We start from the raw sequence: 19,232 nt of genomic DNA, 5'->3' as shown, positions 1-19,232 counted from the left end.
GCGGAGGTTAGAAGTGGAGAAGTGGAGGTTAGAGGTGAAAAAGTGTAGGTTAGAGGTAGAGAAATGCAGGTTAGAGGTTTCAGGAGCGAATGTAGACATGGAATATTGAGAGGTAGCGTTTAATGATGAAGAAGTGTAGAGGAGTGTAATGGGGGTTTGAGGAGGAGAATTAAATGTTAGAGGTGAAGGAGTATAGAACAGTGTAATGGAAGTCAGAGGTGGAGTATTAGAGGCTAGAGTGAAGGAGTATAGAGCAGTGTAGTGTAGTGGAGGTTAGTGGTGGAGGGATATAGAGCAGTGTGTAGTGGGAGTTAGTGGTGGAGGAGTATAGGCCAGTTTAGTGTAGTGGAGGAGTATAGAGCAGTGTGTAGAGGAAGTTAGTGGTGGAGGAGTATAGAGCAGGGTGGTGACGTGGAGGATAGTGGTGGAGGAGTATAGAGCAGTTTAGTGTAGTGGAGGTTAGAGGTGGAGGAGTATAGAGCAGTGTGGTGAAGTGGAGGTTAATGGTGGAGGAGTATATAGCAGTGTAATGGAGGTCAGAGGTGGAGTATTAGAGGTTAGTAGTGAAGGAGTATAGAGCAGTGTAGTGTGGTGGGGGTTAGTGGTGGTGTGGTGAGATGTAGGCACGTATTAAACACGGGTTACGTGCTCCATCAGCGGCATGTCTTCTTTTTTAGTCACGTTCCCCAACACACACACACACACACACACACACACACACACACACACACACACACACACACACACACACACACACACACACACACACACACACACACACACACACACACACACACACAAAACACACACACACACACACACACACACAAAACACACACACACGTAAGTATACATGCACACTTACACATGCCAGTGTGTAGACACCGGCCTCACACACATACATACACAGCGACACACTGTTTGCATCCACGCATAAACATTTGTGCCTACCTACTCGTTTCACACAAGCGCACGCATGCATACATACATAGATACATACATACATACATACATACATACTCGTACATACCAGCGCATGTACAAACATGCGAGCACTCACACACACACACACACACACACACACACACACACACACACACACACACACACACACGACGCCAGTGTTTGTGTGTGCTTTTTATCTTGTGTGTGTTTTGATTTGTCTTTGATTACACTACTTCGTGACTGTGCTGTTGAGATGCTGTGCTGGGGTGCTGTGCTGGGGTGCTGTGCTGGGGTGCTGTGCTGGGGTGCTGTGCTGGATGCTGTGCTTGCTGCTGATAGGGTGCTGTATTTGCCGTGATGGGTTGTAGTGTTTGGTGATGGGGTATTGTGTTGCTGTGATAGGGTGTTGTGGTTGCTGTGATCGAAGGTTGTTTAGGCATTTATATTGGTGAGCTGGATGTCTGATGTGTTTTCCGTTACTGTATGAATCAGCAAAACGATCTCGAACACTATAAGTAACCAAGTAGGGGGGAGGAGCAGCCTCTTTTTACAAGATAGTAGAGCACAGCACCAAACTGTTATTTTGGAAGCTATTAAAAGCACTGGGGATCCACACACGTCGTTGGAATGGTTATGAAAGGAAGAATAATGGGTGCTATTTAATTGACTTCCCTGTAAACTGACACCATATTATTAAAAAAAGACAAAAAGCACCAAGTGTATCACCTAAAGTGAGTTATCTCGGAAATTATCAAAGCAACAGCTAACCTCTGCACATTGTTAGAAAGCTAAAATGCAATATTCGCAATGTTTCTTCTCGCACTTTTCCCACACTTTCAAGTATGGGGCGCCAGTAACTTAATAATCAGTCTGCTGTGTACTGCGATACTGACCCACTCCTTTGTGCTGTGATGCTGTTTCTTATGCTTCAGACGTTTTCCCGTAGATCTTAAACACTGGGCTTTGTGTACTGGATAGATGGTGTTGTTGTATATCCCTTTCAGTTCCATGCCTTTTTTATTTCATTCTTATTAATTCTAGATTTTATTTAACTAGTGGTGAAGGGGTTAGTGAAGGCTACGTCATCTCCACCAGTGAAATGGTTATATTTTATATTCCCCCCCCCCTCCATTGAACCACATGTATTTTTTTTCTTTAACTCTTTTCCTTAATATGCTACTTTTTTGTGACACTCTTTTCTTTGTGCTTGTGTTTCTTCCCATGTTGTTGTTCCCTTCTTTATGTATTACAGTTTCCTTCTTCATTACTTTCATGTGTCATTTTCTTCTCCCTTGTGTTGCTGCACTGTGTTGCTCTCCATTCTGTTTGTGTTCCTGCTTTCTACCTTGTGTTGCTCTCCCTTCCATTAGTAATGTTTATGTCATTTTCAGTTGGCGGTTTCTTAGTTTATGTGTTGCTGTTTCCTTCAGGTAATGCTTTTTTTTCTTCATGCATTACTGTCTCTTCCTATGTGTTTCTGTTTCTTTCCTCCTCATTGTTACTGTCTCCTTCCTTATGTGCTGTTGCTTTTTCTTTATATGTAAATGTTTTCTCCGTTGCTGTTCCCTCTCTTTTTTGTTGCTGCATCACTCTTTATTCCTCCACTTTTAATCGTGTCCTCCTACTTGTGAGTTCCTGTTCCGTCTTCATTGATTGTTATCCCTTTTATGTGTTACTCTCTCTTCCCTGCCAGTGCCGTTTGTCATGATGTAGAGCTGCATCGCCATTTTCCTTTTTTTTCTGCTCCTATTTTCATTTGCCCTTCTATTATTATATGATCCTCCTCCTGCATGTATTGTTAGTTCCTCTTGCTGGATGTATTATTAATAACATTCATATTGTGATGAAGCAATTCTATTTTTCACTTTGCCAAGATATAGAGCTGTTTCTCCCTTTTCCTTGTGCATCTCCTCCATACCTTTTTAAGTTGATGTCCCTTTTTTATGAAATTCTATTTTCTCATAGGGTTTCTATCTCTTCTTGTGGTGGGGCTCGTGCAGTTCTGTTATCATTTTCTCTGTGTTTCTTTTCTCCTCCATTTATGTTGCCTACGTGTTGGTGTGACCATGATTGTGTCTAGAAGGGTGACTTGTGATGGCGGTGCTGGGTGGACAGGGTGGCTGCTGTGTCTACCCGGTGTGCGCGTGTGTGTGTGTGTGTGTGTGTGAGGGGGGTGTGGGTGGGGTGCTTTTGGTAACAGAGTAGAGAGGTCCTTTGTCCTACCCTCTGTCTCACTGTTTAATCCATCCTCTTCTCTCTCTCTCTCTCTCTCTCTCTCTCTCTCTCTCTCTCTCTCTCTCTCTCTCTCTCAGCAAAAGGATACCTCTGCTTGCTATCATCCGAGCCTCATGCAAATACACAGAGACACGATGTTTGGGATACATAGTTTCTGACAGTCTTGTTTATTTACTTCTTGACTGCTCACTCTCTGATTCCTCGTTATTCCTTTTAGTATATCTGTTTCTATCTGTCTCAGTCCTTATTGTTCACTGCAGGAACGGGTCTTCTTCTTGGAAGGAGATGATATCCAGAACTAACACTTTCCCATGTGGTGCAGTACGGAGGGTAAAGGAGTGTCTGTAGGAAGGATAATGCATGTGAAAGTCAAAGCGTTGTATTGGCTATGTTTGAGTGTGAAGGCTGTGCATACCATTCATTTTGCAAACATGTGAAAAGACTTACTACCAGCATTCACTTTAAATGTCCGCCACCTTTGGGTTTCGAACTCTAGACTCCAAACACATGCAACACTAAACAAGTACGCTACCCATCCAACCAAAACGTAGTAACTTATTTTTACTACACACTCTTTGCTGCGTTTGACCGTGCTTTCGCTATTCATTTCAAGAACTATTCAACCCCATCACTACAAGGAGCTATTCCTGACCAAAGTTGAATGTAATCATCCGAGAGTAACCTGAGTGAAATAGAGATAATTTTCAAAGCGTTCATGGAGACAGTTTCTAGCCTTTTCACAACGAGAGGTTTTTCCCGATATAAGCGCTTGGTATACTTTTTTTTTTTTACTCTGACTTGGCCCAGATTTTCATTCTTTGGCTACTTATTTCACGTAGCTCAGTGGCAGAAAAAGACACTGCCGTGGCTCTACATCCACTCCAAAGCACATCTTCGTGACCACCACCACATTCTACTGTCAATCTATTGTTGCAGTACAGCAATCAAGGTGGAGAGATGGTAATTTTAGACCAAATTAGAGTAAAACAAGTGTAATAATAGCAATAAATTGATCTGAATCCGGTGAGTTTTTAAATTTTTCCTCTTTGTGTCCATACAGTTTTATTCAGTTTTAAAAAAGGCTTCTCGTACTGAAGAAGGGCCTATGTCTGACTCTTACATTTCGAAAAAGTGTCTCCCATATTAAAAGAGTCATCTGATGGCGGTAAAAATAAAATGAAAATGAGGTCGTCGTGCTGAAGGGGTTAAATGAAAATGGCATCCAGGGTCTGAAAGGAGAATAGTTATAATTAATGTGTCTGAGAGTCTAGGATATGTTTACGTTACCGCTTTATTATTCACGCTATGATCTTATATATCAAAGCTGAATAAGACTGTCAGACGCTAGCCATCATCATCATCATCATCATCATCAAGAACAACAACAATAACAACAACAACAACAACAAAAATAATAATAATAATAATAATAATAATAATAATACTCGGGTTGAAAAAATTAAATGATATTCTTTTCTGATAGTAAATATTCTGTTCTTCACGCCAGTTACTTTGGTATTTCCTTGAACTTTGAACATATGCGCAGCTTACTTTGGAGAGGTTTGTCATATTTTTTTTCTTCAGTGGCGCAGTTTTCTTTGTCCTTATTTATTTTTGTGTTAATCCCTCCATCTTCTTTTACCATCTGTGCCGCACATGTCCCGTGGGAAGGCTCCTCTCTCTCTCTCTCTCTCTCTCTCTCTCTCTCTCTCTCTCTCTCTCTCTCTCTCTCTCTCTCTCTCTCTCTCTCTCTCTCTCTCTCTCTCTCTCTCTCTCTCTCTCTCTCTCTCTTGCAATGGAATCTTATACCTTTTCTTCGATTATTTTCTTATTAATTAAAGTTCTCGTTTCAAAAAGCCTATATTTCATTTATTGTAATTTGCTTATCATATCCATTGGGTTCAGGAATTTTGTGTCTGTATGACTGTTTAGCTGGGTCTCTCTCTCTCTCTCTCTCTCTCTCTCTCTCTCTCTCTCACGCTACCTCCCCGGAGTCTCATCTTGCAACCTTCTCAGTCCGGCTCCTGTTTAATCTTACCCATCCCTATCCTGACATAAGACAGTCTCTCTCTCCCTCCCTCTCTCTCTCTCTCTCTCTCTCTCTCTCTCTCTCTCTCTCTCTCTCTCCTTTCAACTCCTTAGTTACTCAGTGTATCTCTCTACTGTTTATTACATATATCGTCTGCTCTCTTTATTTTCGTTCCTATTTCTTATCTTTATCCGGTCCTAATCCCAAGCAGAAGCCTCTTATCTATCCTGCCAGTGTCTATCCTTGTCTCTTTCCTTGTTCATCATTTTGTAATCTTATTTTCTACCTTAATTATCTGTTCTTTATATTCTCTTTATCGTGTGCAAATTTGTCGTTATGGATATTCTCATTTCTCTCTCTCTCTCTCTCTCTCTCTCTCTCTCTCATTAACCCCTCTGGCTAATTAGGACCTTAACGAAGTAACCAACAAGCTACTTTGATCGAGCCGGCTTCGGGTTAAGTGTGGCTGAGGGAATAAGTGGGGTCAGGTGGAGAGTGGGGTAAGTGGGAATGGGGTTAGGTGGAGAGTGGGATAAGTGGGGATGGGGTTAGGTGGAGAGTGGGGTTAGTGGGAATGGGGTTAGGTGGAGAGTGGGGTTAGTGGGAATGGGGTTAGGTGGAGAGTGGGGTTAGTGGGAATGGGGTTAGGTGGAGAGTGGGGTAAGTGGGAATGGGGTTAGGTGGAGAGTGGGATAAGTGGGGATGGGGTTAGGTGGAGAGTGGGGTAAGTGGGAATGGGATTAGGTGGAGAGTGGGGTAAGTGGGAATGGGGTTAGGTGGAGAGTGGGGTTAGTGGGAATGGGGTTAGGTGGAGAGTGGGGTTAGTGGGAATGAGGTTAGATGAGAAGTGTGGTTATATGGACGTGAGTGGCGTTAGGTGAGGAGTGGGGTTAAGTGAGAGGGGTTAGGAAAGGACTAAGGGTCAGGGTAGGAATGGGGTTGTGAGAAAGGGGTTAGGTGAGGATTGGGGTTGAGTTGGGTCAGGAGGGTAGTGAGGTTAGTCGGGGAGTGGGGTTAGGCGGATAGTGGGGAGGAGGACAGAGAAAGAATAAAAAGAATGGGATGGGTTGAGAGAGAGAGAGAGAGAGAGAGAGAGACTACTTTATAATGTATATTTTCTTTGTTTACATGTCAGGTGTGTTTGTTTATATACTTTTTTCCACCCTCAGGTAAGATGAGGCGCTAATTGGTTGCGACTGTGGGCAAATAAGGTAAGAGAGAGAGAGAGAGAGACAGAGTGACGCAGAATATTGATGTAACAAAAGCAGCAGTTCACATAGGGTTGGTAATGTGTGTGTGTAATTCACCGAGTCGGTCAGGATCACTTGATGGTCGTGATCGTCAGCTTTTACCCTCCCGGAAGCGAGCTGAGAGCTCATATAGTCCGATCTAAGGGCAAGGGTGTGACCTTCACACACGCACACACCCATCCCCTTGCTCAAGGGGGACAGTAACCACCCACTTCGTCAGTGAAACTTTTCGCAACCTGAGCGAGGCGCGAACTCCCGTCTACCAGATGGCAGGCGAGAACGTTACCACTGCACCAGCGAGCGGTGTGTGTGTGTGTGTGTGTGTGTGTGTGTGTGTGTGTGTGTGTGTGCGCTCTATGCAGAAAAAAGAGGGAACCTAAGGCTGAGAACGTGCAAAACTTGTCCCCTGCTAAGGAAAGACGGACGAAAAGGAAGCCAAATTCAAGATCAGTTCATTTCAAAATGCGTGGACTTGTTGCATTAAAAAGAATGGAGGTCATAGGCGGTGGGAAAATGAGAATAAGCTAGTCATTTTCGTTCTTAAGTGGTTGTATGCATGAAAGACTGACAGTACCAGTAAACTCTTGCTTCTGAGAGTTGGATAGACAACGGGATGAGAAGTGGGTACTTAGATGGGAGCTACTTGCCCGCCGTAGTGGGGGAGAGAGTGATGCAGACTGGGGTATATTTAATGATGGGTGTCCTCTTTCACTTTCCTCCTGTTTAATCTTACATTTTCCTCTCTCTCTCTCTCTCTCTCTCTCTCTCTCTCTCTCTCTCTCTCTCTCTCTCTCTCTCTTTCTTCTTCTTCTTCTACTACTACTTCTTCATCTTCTTCTTCTCTGCCTCTGCATTAAGTAGCCAGAGAAAATATATACCCAGTCACGGGATGGCATGATGAAGAAGCCTTTGTTTTTATGTTTATATTGTTTTTACTACTACTGCTACTACTATTACTACTGCTGCTGCTGCTACTACTACTACTACTACTACTACTACTACTACTACTACTACTACTCTACTACTACTACTACTACTACTGCTACTACTACTACTACTGCTACTACTACAACTACTCCTACTATTATTATTATTATTATGAGATGTCTTGTCATGAAAAAGTTAAAGGAGGCTATATCTCATGACTTGAGTTTCAAAAGTCTATCTGAGGCATAAATGAATAAATACATAAATCGTCTGAAAATCGCAGGATTACACACACACACACACACACACACACACACACACACACACACACACACACACACACACACACACACACACACACACACACACACACACACACACACAAACTTCAATACATCTCCACCCTTACTACCAATTAAGTCATCCCAAAATTTATACGCACCTTTTCCTGTCATCTCCCACGAAACGTATAAAGCCTACAATCACAATCAACTTGGATATATTTTCGCCCTTAATTACCTTATGTATCAATTAGGTCTGTAAAGCCGTCAATCAAATAGACCTACAAGACATTTTCGCCCTTATGTATCATTCAGGTAAACCAATATTTACTTGAACTTTAACTTCCTGACTCCCACGATAGCCTATAAAGCTGACACTCACATAAAACTCAGATACATTTTCGCACTTCTTAACCTTACGTGTCAGTCGGGTCAGCCAGACTATCACTAAGACTGCTGACTACCTGCTGACTCTTCCCCTTTTGGCCTCCTCGACTCAACTCTGATTAGCCCTAGTGTTCTGCTGACGAAAGCTGACGAGGTAGGAGGAGAGGAGGACAAAGGAGTATAAAGAAAAACACACAGCAGTAAATCTAGCAGTTTCTTCGAAGATCTTTGCTATGGGCAGGTTATAACTGAGGTACCTATGAGCCAATGATAAGGAGAGCAAAGGAGGAGGAGGAGGAGGAAATATTTATCAAAACCACGAGAAAGAGAGAGAGAGAGAGAGAGAGAGAGAGAGAGAGAGAGAGAGAGAGTACTATACAGGAAACGCTGAATGGAACAGTGCAAGAGGAGGATGAGAGAGAAGGCGTGGATAATGATTGTGGAAAATGAGTCATTAGAGAGGGGAAAGGGGAAAGGGATGGACAAAAAGTAAGGAGACTGACAAACAAATAAGAAAGAAAGGGGGGTGGAAGGAAAAAGGAGAGGAGAGAAATTCAGGAAAAAAAAATAACGGGATAGATAAGTAGAAAAACAAAAAGGGCAGCAGTATGAGTTGAAGAGAAAATGACAGAGGAGAAATATATATTTAAAAAAAATAAGAGGAAAAGCCAAATTAAAAAAACAGTAGAATCTAAGTGGATCAGAGAAAAGAAAGGAAGATGAGGGGAAATGGAAAAGAGGAAAGCAAAGGAAAGATAAAGAGTGAAAGGAAGGGAGGAAGGCACAGGAAAGATAAAGACAGGAAGGAAAGGAGGATGGGTAGAGAGAAGGGAGGGGGAGAAACCAAGAAAAGGTGAATAGAGAAATTATGAAAACAGAAGAGAGAAAAGAAGTGACGACTGGTAGAAAAAGAAAGGAAGGAGACGCGTATAAAAGAAGGAAGTGAGAAGAAAATAAATACAGGACGAAAAGAACAGGCAAAAAAAAAAAGGAGGGATAGAGACGTAAGTAATGGATCGAAATGGTAATGATGAAAGCAGAATAGAAAGAATATGAGGGAGGATGAGCAAACAGGAAAAGGAAAAGGCAAGTAAGAATGATGAAAAGGGAAATGATGATTGCAGAAAAAAAAATGAAGGGTTGGAGATGGGTGTGAAGAAATTAAGGGAAAAAAAGAGAAGATAAAAGGGTAATCGTGCAAATAGTGGAAAAAGGGAATTAAAACATAATGGCTGGAGAGGTGGAAAACAAAAAAGAAAAAGATGACTGAGATATAAGCTTAGAAGAAAGGGCAAGGTGAGAAAAATGAATCTAAAATAGAGAATAGGCTGAGAAAAATGAAAGCTGTAATGGTTAAATACAGTAGGAGAAAATAAAATAAGATAAAGAAAAGTATGTTGGAGAGAATCAGATAAGAGGAGGGTGCAGGAGAGAAGAGAGGGAAAGTAGAATAAGACGAATAAGGAAGGGAAACACATAAACAAGAAAAGAAGATAATGTAAGAGCATTTGTGAGAGGGGAAAGAGGGGGCGCATGAGTATAATAAATAAAGTAAACGGAGACAGAGGGAATGGAAAGCAGTGGAGATTAAGAAGGAGTGTTAATTAATGAGATGAACGAATAGGAGGAAATTTGGAGAAGCGGAAAAGCAGTGAAGAGAGGAAAGGAACTGAAAGCAGGATGGGCGAAAATGAGAAAGTGGAAGAGCAAGAGAAGAAAAATAAGGAGTGATGGAGGGGAGGAAGGGGAAAGAGAGGAAGATGTATCAAAAGAAAAAGGGTAGAGAACGCACAGAAAAATGATAATGGGAGCAGGATTAGAAGGAAAGGGAAGAGGGGGGAGACGAATTTTGGTGAGAAAGTGAGAGGTGAGAGACAAATAGAGGAATAAAAAAGAGGAGTGTAAACAGAAATGAGAGCGTAATAAAAAGAATAGAGCAAAAAAGAAAATAGGTGGGAAAGAGGGAGAAAAATGTAAAATGCTGGAATAACACACACACACACACACACACACACACACACACACACACACACACAATAGTGAAGAAAAAAAGAAGCAAGAAATCACGGAAGCCATTAGGGAAGATGATGAAGGAGGTGATGACGGGCACCACACGCTCGCATCTTCCCAAGCCTCAGCTGGAGCCCAAACAAACCAGCACCTTATATCCCAAGCGTCAGCCGGAGTTGAGGCCATCCCAATCATCTAAAGGTGCGCTGTTTGCAAGACCCGAGACGCAAGCCAAGCAAGTGGGTATTTTTCTAGCAAGCACAGGGACCTGGGGCTGATCTAATGGTGCTTAGGTGTGATTTAAAGGTGCGTGTGTTTGATTTAGCGATGTGCATCTCGTCGCTAACAAGCCGAGATCAGCAACTCGTGGACCCGTATCTTAATGGCGGTCATCCAGTGTCAACATGTTTGTGCTTTTGATGAAGGGTTGCGATATGAAGAATGCTAAGGTGGAGGAAGAGCTGGTTGGGATGATGGTAGATGATTAGTGGTGATGGTAGCAGATGATGACGATGGTGATGGTGATGATGATGATGATGAGGAGGAGAAGGAGCAGGAAGAAGAGGAAGAGAAAAAGGAAGGGGAAGAGGAAGAGGAGGAGGAGGACAGTACAGTAGTAGATGGTGCTGATGATGATTGTAATGATGTCAGTACTAGATGATGACGATGATGACTGTAGTAGATGGAGATATTGGTGATTGTTATGACTGAACTGCTGTTTATGGTGATGAAAACCGTAATGACAAGGTGATAGTGAATGAAGCAACAGACGATTTCAAGATAACTATATGCTGATGAAAATGGTAAAGATAACGTAGTTGATAATGATAGTGAAGATAAGATTTTTCTTTGTATAGCATCGACACATCAGTCAGGATATAAGGATATACAGTACTTAATGAAATATGTATCGTTTAGCGTATTTTTCGTGTTTAGAATTAGATTGCACACACACACACACACACACACACACACACACACACACACACACACACACACCTCGCTCTCGCTCTCTCTCTCTCTCTCTCTCTCTCTCTCTCACTCTGCCACACTTTCACCCGTAAGGTCAAGCTGTCGCCCCCCATTAAGAATCTCACCCATTAGCGGCCCGTAATCTCCTCATCTCAACCCTGCGCGAATACCAGAAAGGGCATAAAGTAACACTGCGCGATCGTGGAATCATTAATACATTTGCGCTTTCTTGGAACTAGTGTGTGCATTTTCAGTACTAACAACCCTTTCAGTATGTGTTCCCAAGTTTAGGCTTTAGTTTTGCTTGCGCTTTTTTGGAATCATTACGCACTTTAAGCATTTTTCACCTCTTCACACCGAGAGGGCTCCCTGGGTTTTCAATTCGATGATTTTATTTGCGCTTTCCTAGAATCAGTCTGCGCTTTTTCAGTACTTCAAGCATTTGCTGAGAGAGAGAGAGAGAGAGAGAGAGAGAGAGAGAGAGAGAGAGGAAAGGGATGTAAGAAACGCAAAGGAAAGGAAAGGCAAGGAAGAAGGAAGGGGAAAGACAGAATGGAAAATAGAAAAAATGACATAAAACAAGGCTGCAAGAGAGAGAAACAGGACACTTCATAATTACACCCCCTACATACACACATACCAAGAGACAGACACACTCAGACGCCGCATTCTCGTCGGCTTGGAAGGAGACTGAGAAGCAAGGACAAAAAGAAGAGACAGATACACAAAAGATAGATAGATAGATAGATAGATAGATAGATAGATAGAGAGAGAGAGAGAGAGAGAGAGAGAGAGAGAGAGAGAGAGAGAGAGAGAGAGAGAGAGAGAGAGAGAGAGAGAGAGAGAGAGAGAGAGAGAGAAGAGAAGAGAAGAGAAGAGAAGAGAGGAGAAGAGAAGAGAAGAGAAAGTTCGCTAAGAAGAGAAGAAATAATGAAAATGGAAAAAAAAAAATACGAAACAGAGGTGAATGGGCGAAACGGGGCACCTCACAAATTACAAGAAACAAGGACAGAAAAAATCAGGAGAGACTGACCGAAAGGACACATAGAAAGAGAGAGACAAGAAAGAGACAGAGACAAAAGAGAAAGATGCGAGTCAGAAGAAACATTAAGAAGAAAAAAAGAAAAAAGAGGAAGGAAGACAAAAAATTCGGGATAGTGGAGTACACGCGACCCTGTGGCGGTGAGAGGATGAAACAGAACAGTTCATAATTACACCCTCGACATCCCGACAACAGTGGTGCTCAGACGCCGTGTTCTCTTGGATTTAGGTGACTTAGGTGGAGACGAACCGACAGACAGGGAATTAGAGACAGAAAAAAGTAGTGGCCAAGAAAACGAATCGCAAAAAACAGTCAAGCAGACAGAAAAGAGAAATGACAGGGATGGAAAAAAAGCCAGAAAAAAGGAGTGACAGGGAGGAAGAAGAATAGTCAGGAAAAAAGTACAAACTGACAGACACGAGAAGTGATAGGTACAAAAAAAAAAAAGCCAGAAAAAAAAAGAGAGAGAGGAGAGAGAGATAAAAACAATGGATATGAGAAAAGGACAACAGGGTAACAGTGAGAGGAAACATAGCTACAGTAAAAACAAGAGACATTTGAAGAGTTAGGGTGATTTGGATTAAGCACGTCGTCACCCTAGCAGTGAGGGGGTGAAACAGGACACTTGATAATTACATTTACCGACAACAGAGGAGACTCAGAGGCTGCATTATCCTGGGTTTGCGAGTCTCTCCTGCAGTTTCCTTGCCGTTTGTTGCTGGATGATTGCACGTTTATACTCCTTTGTACGTTGTTTGTGCCAGGATATTTTGCAACACTTACATATTTTATTTGCACGTTATTCCTCCCTTGTAAATGTACGGATGTTCTCTGGCTCTGTCCCCTTTTCATTTATATTTTGTTATTTGCACGTTAGTTTTCTCCTTATATAAGTAAGAATGTTATCATGCACCTTATTATCCTTTATATTTTATTATTTTTACTTTAATATTCCCCTGCATGTTGTTTCTCAAGTACTTGTTTTTTACCATTTATATTTCGTCATTTTCGTTTTTATATGCCCTTGAACGATATCATTATGCAATGATGATAATAATGATAATGATAATAATAATAATAATAATAAGAAGAAGAATAAGAATAAGAATAATAGTGGTAATAATAATAATAATAAAAGAAGAAGAATAAGAATAATAGTGGTAATAATAATAATAATAATAATAATAATAATAATAATAATAATAAAAGTTGGGAATTCAAATTTTCGGGGGCAATTCATACCTCTAATGTTGCTAGATGAAAAAGTTAAGGATTAATTTTCCTTCTTAGCGTTGCAAAGGCATGGGCAGGACATGTAAGCTACGTAATGAAAGAGTCGGTGCTGTGTTGTGCATTTTACCAAAAGTAATGTGTGTGTGTGTGTGTGTGTGTGTGTGTGTGTGTGTGTGTGTGTGTGTGTGTGTGTGTGTGTGTGTGTGTGTGTGTGTGTGTGTGTGTGTGTGTGTGTGTGTGTGTGTGTGTGTGTGTGTGTGTTTTACAAGCACCGTGAAATGCAGGTGTGTGTGTTTTGGTAGTCATCACCTGTGGAAACGCTGTGCTTTGTTGTCTTTTTAACCAGGTTTCTAGTATGTGATAGCCTAGCTTTACTATTAATCAGGTACCGAAGTTTGTGCCCATACCATTCGGAGGGCTTACAATAATAAATACAAATAGATAGATAGATAGATAGACAGATATAGATAGATAGACAAATACAGTAAAGCAAGAAACGTAGTACATAAAGAAACACGCAATATTATTTCCCCTAAAAGCAAAGTGAATGCAGCTCTGTACATAAAATACTCAAGGATCATTCAGTCAGTGTTACGTGTACATTTCAAGCAACAGTCAAGCTCTTGTATATTTTACTGTATCAACAATCAGCCCAGCGGTGCGGAGCTTATTAGTTCCACAGTATCAAGGCCTGAGACGCACAAACAAACTTGCGATTATTTCCCTCTCGTAAGAACAGATTCTGTTTTGTAGGAAGAAAAAATATACAAGAGGCTCCACTTTTCCTATTTTTATCCCTCCCACACAAATAAAGTTACAAGAACAAGTTAATCGTAAGTTTGTGAGTTTGGAGGAAGGATCTATTTTTATAATTTGCTCAACTTGCCGGGAAAGCAAATAGGTCTTTTGTCATAATGCAGACACATTCATTTTATTTCATAACCTACGTGCGCCATTTCCATTTATTCAATTTGTCTAATTTTTTTCTTCTGTATCTGACCACTTCACTACGATGACATCGTTCTGACTAATAGATAAAGGAATATGGGTAAAAATGTATAGGACTCTCAAGCATGAAATATACAAGAAACACAGATAAGATTTAATAACCCTGGCAAAAGTGAAGTAAAAAAAATAGAGAAGAATCAATGGTCAAGTAAGCATAAAGTATACACAAAAATAAAACTACCCTACAACTTCCCTTCCGCCAACTCCTCTTGAGATGGCTGCCAAGGAATTAGCATCACCTTAAAGATTTGCAAGGGCCCCTTTCACACAGGCCAGACACCAGATTAACGGTGTAATTCTCGATATCTGGCCTCTCGAAATTAGAATATATTTTTGCTGAAAGAAAGAGACATGGATTGATTCTGTAGTCTCCTTAGCGATCCTTTGCCAGTAATAATAATAATAATAAAAATCATAATAATAGCAGCAGCTACAATAGTAGTAATAGTAGTAGTAGTAGTAGATGTAAGTCCATAAGTAAAGTAAGTAAATAAAGATGAACTTGCTACAGGGAATTAATCGCTAAGGTGAATATACGTCCAGAAACTGTAGTAAAGAAAAACACATAAAAACATTACAGCACCACGTCATAACTCCGCACAGAGAATTGTTCGGTTTCAAAATAAAATAAAAAAACAAAAAAGAAATAAAATCCGCAAGGCAGTCTCAGTTCCGGCTATACGTTCCTCGAGACGCCGGGAATTAGAGCGACCATATAGAGCCACAGAGCCCCTCTTTCACACTAAGCAGAGGAACCTTTTGGCACGACAGTCTTGCACAGTACCCCCTTCACAGCCTTCATTCATACCCTCCGGCCAGACACCTCCCTCCCCCCGCCTCTCTCTCTCTCTCTCTCTCTCTCTCTCTCTCTCTCTCTCTCTCTCTCTCTCTCATCTTCCTTGGCTGCTCATTTTTCAGCGATTTCTGTTCTATTCTCTGTATGTTTTCTTTATTTCTCCACCTCTTTCGGCATGTACTTATGTATGTCTCGCTGAATCTCACCATTCCTTTTACATCTCTCTCTTGATACTTTCTTACTGTTTCTTTATCTCATTTTCCTCCATTTCCCAAGTCCGTAATTAATTTCTTGTTTCTGTGCTTCTTCTTTCCTTCTACGTCGTCTCTTTTGGTGCTCTCTTATTTCCATTTACATCTTTTTTTTTTTGCTCTCTCTTCTTTCCTTCTGTATCTCCCATTTCCATACTAAGTTTCCTGCTTCTGAGCCTCTTCTTTCCTTCTACACCGTCTCATCTGTTAACACTTGCTTGCAAAAGTTTCATTACACCGCCTCGATAAGGTACTGAAGCCTACTTTGACCTCTCGACACTGTGGCTTCGAATCTCTCCATAGGTGTACACGATTATTGACCCCAGTTGTACCCTGCCGCTGCTTCTTTCCTCTCAGGCGTCCTCTTCATCCTCATTCTCCCTCCAAATGTCCCCTCCATCCTTCCCATCTCTTCCAAATGTCCCCACCGTCCTCTTATAATTATCTCCCTCATCTACTCCTTTCTCTGTACCGTTTCTGTACCTCTCTTTTTTCCTTCCTCCAGACGTCCCCTCCATCCTCTCGTATCTTCTTCATCTGCTCCTCTTTCTCTCTGTCTCTCTGCATCTCACTTTTATTCCTTCTTCCGAACGTGTCTTGCATCTTCTCACATCTTCTTCATCTTTCCCTCTTTCGGCATTCTCCCTGATTTCGGTATCAATTGTTTGCTTCCCTCTAAGTTTGTCCCTTTTTTACCTTACCTTTTTTCGTTTGTGTGTATCATACTGTTTCTCTTTATTTTTTTTCTTTTCTTCTGGCTCAGTTCCTCCTTTTTCTCCCCTCTCAGTACCATTTCTTCTTCCCTCTCAGTGCTTCTTTCTTTCCTTTCTCTCTTAATATCTTTTCCTTCTCTTTTATATTTTTTCCTAGGCTTCAGTGTCTTTTCTGCCATGTCATAATCATCATGTCACTACATATTATATTTCCCTCTGCACCTCTGATCAACTGTTTTCTCCTTTTTTTCAGTACCTTCCTTTACCAGCTCTTGCATCGTTCCTTCTCTCCCCTCTACTTTCTTCCTCTTTTCAGTATATTTTCCTTTGTTCTTCTCAGTACTTCTTTCCTTCTCCTCCTCCTGTTCACCCCTTCTTGCCTCTGTCAGTACGCATCCCTCACCTCCTGTATCAACTCTTTCTTCTTCCTGCTTTCGTACTTTATTCCTCCTTTCTTTCGGTCTCTCTCCTTTCCTTCCTCTCAGTACCTGTTCTTCCCTCTCCTCCGCTTCCTTCCTCCTCTTCCCACTGACCCCCCTCGCCTCTGTCAACACACATCCCCCTCCTTCTGTATCAACTCTTCCTCCCTCCTTTCTTTTGCCAACGCACTCTCATGTCCACTCTCTCTCTCTCTCTCTCTCTCCCTCTCCCCTCCTTTGCTAAACTCACTCCCTTGTTTCCTGTGCTAACATCCCCTCTCCCTCCCTCCTCACTCAGTGTCTCTTTCTTTCTCATACCAACACGCTTCATGTCTGCTATCTCTTTCTCCCTCTCCCCTCCTCTGCTGAACTTCCCCCTTTGTTTTTTTCTGTGCTACCATCCCTCCTCCAATCTTCAGTTATCTCCTGTTCCCTTACTCCAACAACAACCATTGTCCTCACCTAACGCTTGCCTCTCACTTTTTCTCCTATCTCCCATTATTTCAGTTCTTCCCAGTTTCTACTCTAATGTTCTTAAGAAAGGAGTGGTATGTTTCACTACCCATAGATGATTCTCTTTTATATAATAGTGATAGTAGGGAGGAAAGTGACGGATATGCCCTAAATATTACTTAGACAGAGTGGAACAGTATGTGAATTTTTATCCCTACTTCGAAAATGGTAGGGCAGATTGGGGAGAGGAGGGTAGGCTAGTAGGCAGGTAGGGTCAGGGACAAACTTTCGCCTACTGTTCCCCTACATCTGCTTCACACTTACTGCATGTCCGTCACATTTCCACTTGTCGCATCCTAATAACATAGAACATCATCTGACGTGAGTAACATATCAAGCCTCTCCCAGCTTAAAAATACTACCCAGCAAAGGAAAGTGAGAAGTACAAGAAGTTACAGTGAATGCTTGTCCCCGACTGCACTTAGAGGGTTGGAGTTGAGAGGAAGGGATGGGAGGTGATGAGGGGAAAGGGTGGGTGTGAAGGGAGGGGATGGGATGGGAGAAAGGATTGGGGCAGGAATGAGGTGAAGGGAACGGGTGGGGGTGGGATGAAGAGATGGGGGTGGTGGGAGAAGGTCGGGGTAGGGGTGGAGATGGAAGAAGGGGACAGGGTGAGGGATGAGGAGAGGGGAGGGGGAGGATGTTGTAGTGAGGGAAGGTGATGGTGGTGGTAGTTCAGTGGTAGATAGGTGTACTACGGCGTGAGTGACCCCTCTCTCGCTGTCTCCTGTAGTCCACTATTCATATGCAAAGTGGAAACGGGGCGCTTCCTCTCTCTCTCTCTCTCTCTCTCACACACACACACTTTTTATCAATTTCTTCTAACAACCTTTTTCGGTTCTCGTCTTTTTTTCCTCATCAATATATATATGTACCGTTCTCCTCTCTATTTTTCAGTTCTTATTTTTATTGACCTCAGTCTTCTCTACCTTGCTCCCTATGTCCTTCCTCCATCACATTGATTATTCCCCCTCATACACAGACAACTTGCGTCATGTCTCGAAGTATGGTGAAATTTGTCGGCTAGTAACTCAGGATATGACTGTTGGTATAGTCCCTTTATTTCTCCATTTCTTTAAATATATTGGTCCCTTTTTCTCCTTTCTTCCTCTCTATCATCATGTTACCAGCAAAATCTGAAGCTTGACGCATATTAAAGGTTGGTAACTGAGGATGTGCAGGTGTTTGTATTCTCCCTCAGTTTCTATTTCCTTTTCATACATTCTCTCTCTCTCTCTCTCTCTCACACACACAAACACACACACACACACACACACGTACGCCACTCGCAGACAAAATACTAACGTCATGCACCAAATTCTAAAGCATGATGAAACAGACTATGACTGCTGACGTTCGAGTGTTAGTGTGTTTGCGTGGGCGGGCCGGGAAATTTATCAGAGTTCATGACTGTTTGTGGTTGGTTCTTTGTGTGTGTGTTATGCATCCGACTGTGTATTCAGGAGAGAGAGAGAGAGAGAGAGAGAGAGAGAGAGAGAGAGAGAGAGAGAGAGAGAGGTTCATATCTTTCCCTTCGTTGTTTTTGTGATGTCTATTGTTGTTATCATTGCTGGAGAGAGAGAGAGAGAGAGAGAGAGAGAGAGAGAGAGTTTCATATCTTTCCCTTCGTTGTTTTTGCGATGTCTATTGTTATCATTGCTGGAGAGAGAGAGAGAGAGAGAGAGAGAGAGAGAGAGAGAGAGAGAGAGAGAGGATATTTGCACTTATTTCTCTTCGTTCTTTTCGCGCTAGCTATTGTTGTTGTTGTTGTTATTGTTGTGGTTTTCTTTTTTTTCTTACTCTTTGTGGTCGTAACGGTGGTAGTGGATGTGGTTTGTGGTTTTGTCGTCATGGTTGTTTTTCGTTGTTTGTGGTGTCAGTTTTGTGAGTGTTTTGGTGCCCTATATGTGTGTGGTTGTGGACGCGGCTGTGGTTTTGGGATTGGCGTAGTGGTGATATACATTTTCTGGTGGTAGGTATTGTAGTGCTATGGTAGTGAGGTAGTGAGGAGGGTGGTGTTATGACTGTGATGGTGGTGGTAGTGATGGGCGTAGTGTGTTGCGCTGTGGTGGTGGATTAATGGATGATGAGTGTGGTTGTGGTGGTGGTGGTGGTAGTGATGGGGGTAGTATGTTGCGTTGTGGTGGTGGATTGATGGATGATGAGTGTGGTTGTGGTGGTGGTGCTGGTGGTGGTGATGTGATGATGGATTGATGGGTGA

General features: G+C 42.0%; 1 protein-coding gene across 4 annotated transcripts in view; it reads left to right on the top strand.

Moving 5' to 3' along the window:
- LOC145417806 (innexin inx2-like) overlaps nucleotides 1-19,232 on the top strand; it is a 331,918-nt gene that overhangs the window by 271,624 nt on the left and 41,062 nt on the right. The window contains exon 1 of one of the 4 annotated variants that reach the window (XM_080286428.1): nucleotides 6,401-6,420. The exons of the other annotated variants lie outside the window; for them this stretch is intronic. The gene's annotated coding sequence lies outside the window, so the exon portion shown is untranslated. Of the gene's footprint in view, nucleotides 1-6,400; nucleotides 6,421-19,232 lie in introns of those variants that run through there. 4 annotated transcript variants of the gene reach the window in all.

The sequence above is a fragment of the Coenobita brevimanus genome, chromosome 111 (assembly GCF_032717465.1).
Source record: "Coenobita brevimanus isolate Jiangsu-jjx chromosome 111, ASM3271746v2, whole genome shotgun sequence".
NCBI lineage: Eukaryota > Metazoa > Arthropoda > Malacostraca > Decapoda > Coenobitidae > Coenobita > Coenobita brevimanus.
This window is presented reverse-complemented; position numbering and strand designations above follow the sequence as displayed.